The following is a 2657-nucleotide window of genomic DNA, read 5'->3' as shown; positions in this document are numbered from 1 at the left end:
AAAAAGAAAACAAAACAAAGCAAACAAAAAACCCTTCCCCACAAATAAAGTCCTGGATGAAAAGTCCTTCATGGCTGATCTATCAAACATTCAGAGATTTATCACCAATCCTACTTAAGTTATTTTAAAAGATAGAAAAAGATAGAACAATCCCAGAGACATTCTATGAAACAAGTATAACCCTTATGCTAAAACCATGTAAAGATATTACCAAGAAATAAAACTACAGACCAATATCTCTCATGATTTAGACACCAAAATCCTTAACAAAATCCTAGCCAAAAGAATACAAAAGCATGTTAAAAAAAAATCACGACCAACTGGGATTCATAAAAGGTATGCAAGGATGGCTCAATGTAAGGAAAACAATCAATAAAACTCACCACACTAACAAAGGAAATGGCAGGAATTATATGACCCTAACAAGTAATGAAGAAAAGGCATTTGACAAAATCCAACACCCCTTTCTGATTAAGACACTCAAAAAAATTGGAATAGAAGGGAATTTCCTCAACACAGTGAAAGTATTTATGCAACACCCAGGGCCAATATCATTCTCAATGGCAAAGAACTAAAAACATTTTCTTTGCAAACAGGGACCAGACAAGTATGCTCACTGTCCCCACTTCTATCCAATATTGTATTGGAAGTACTTGCTAGGGCAATATGACAAAGAGAAGAAATAAAAAGCATCTCAATTAGCAAAGAGATGGTTAACGTGTTGTTAAAAGTAGATGGTATGATAGTGTACACAGAAAACTCCAAGGACTCAGCAAAAACAACAACAACAACATAAAAAAAACCTTTTAGAGACAGTAAACCAATTTATTAGAGTGGGAGGATACATGGTCAGTATCCAAAAATCAGTGGGATTCCTCTACAGTAAAAAAGTGAACTCAGAGAAGGAAACTAAGAAAGCAATACCATTTATGATAGAGAACCTCAAATTGAGATAATTGGGAGTGAACCTAACTAGAGACACAAAAGACCTATTAAAGAAAAAAAAAAACAAAAACAAAACAACAACAACAAATCTATAGAACAATTTTTCAAGACACAATAAAATACTTAACTAAATGGAAAAATGTTCTCTGTTCATGGATAGGAAGATTGAATATTGTGAACATGACGCTCCTACCAAAAGTAATCTACATCTTCAATGCAATCCCAATACAGATACCAAATTCATTTTTCAAGGAGATCGAAAGGGAAATCACCCAAGTTAGCAAGGAAAGAGACTCTGACCTAACAAAGCACTTCTTAAAAACAAAACAAAACAAAACAAAACAAAAAATGAAGTGGGAGGCATAGCACTCACTGACTTCAAAACCTACTATGCAGCAGTAGTAACCAAAATAGCATGATAGTGGTACAATGACAGGCACATCAATGGAACAGAATGGAGAACCCAGAAATGGACCCAGCTATCTATGGTCAACTGATATTTGACAAGGAAACAAAGCCTATCAAAGCCTCTTCAACAAATGGTGCTGACAAAACTGGACTGCTAGCTGAAACAGAATCCGTATCTCACACTATACACAAAAATCACCTTAAGGTGGACCAGAGACTTGGGATTAAAGCTCAAAACCATAAAGTTAATAGAGCCAGACTGAGATAAAGCTTAGAAGGCCTATTCTATGGTATATAGTACTGCCAAATATAGCCAGAAATGTCCAGTCTGAAGATGATAAAATTGATTAATGGAACTTTAAAGATGAAATCTCTGTGTTCATCAAAAACTTTTCCAACAGTGTGAAAATAAAACCTACTGACTGAAAACAAACATTTGGAAATATCTTCTCAGACAAGGGTCTCATAGCAAAAGTTTACAGAATACTCTTTAGCCTCCAGAAGTAAAAGACTGATAATACAATTACAAAATGGTTAACAGACATAGAAAGACATTTCACAGAGTAGGACATTTGGATGGCCAACAGACTCATGAAGAAATGGTTCTAAATTACTAGCAATAAGAGAAATGTAAATCAAAACCACAGTGAAATACCATCTTACTCCAGTAGTGGTGGCAAAGGTTATCAGGGCAGCAAGTAATAAATGTTGAAGAAGGAAAAAATAATGTTGGAGAAGATATGGCAAGATAGGAACTCTTATACATTGTTGGTGGATTGTAAAATCGTACAACCACTCTGGAAGGCAGTTTGGCATCTCACCAAAAGGCTGAATGTAGAAATTCCATATGATCTAGCTATTCCACTGCCAGGAATATGTCCTGATAAAATGAGGACTGAGGCACAAACAGAGATATTTACACCAATATTTATAGCAGTGTTATTCACCATCGCAAGAACATGGAAACAGCCCAGATGTCCAACCACAAATGAATGGATTGAGAAATTATGGTACATACACACACAGAAACAATGATTTTGTAAATTACTACCTAAATTTGAAGGGACTGGAAAGCATTATGTTAAGTCAACTTACTCAGACCCATAAGGACAAATACTGTGTAAGTCCATTATTGTAGAACTTGTACAAGGATCCAGGGCGAAAAGGGGGACGTAGAGGGGTGAGGACTGGGTGACTTGATCATAGGATTGCATAATTTGATGGGTATAGGAAGTCGTGGGTAAAAGAAAGGGGAATATCCAGTGTGAAAAACAATGTATAAGACTTTGTAAGTAAACAATTAT

The sequence above is a fragment of the Elephantulus edwardii genome, unplaced genomic scaffold (assembly GCF_000299155.1).
Source record: "Elephantulus edwardii isolate Elephantulus edwardi_28Jun2011 unplaced genomic scaffold, EleEdw1.0 scaffold00084, whole genome shotgun sequence".
Classification (NCBI taxonomy): Eukaryota; Metazoa; Chordata; class Mammalia; order Macroscelidea; family Macroscelididae; genus Elephantulus; species Elephantulus edwardii.
Note: the sequence above shows the minus strand (reverse complement) of the source record.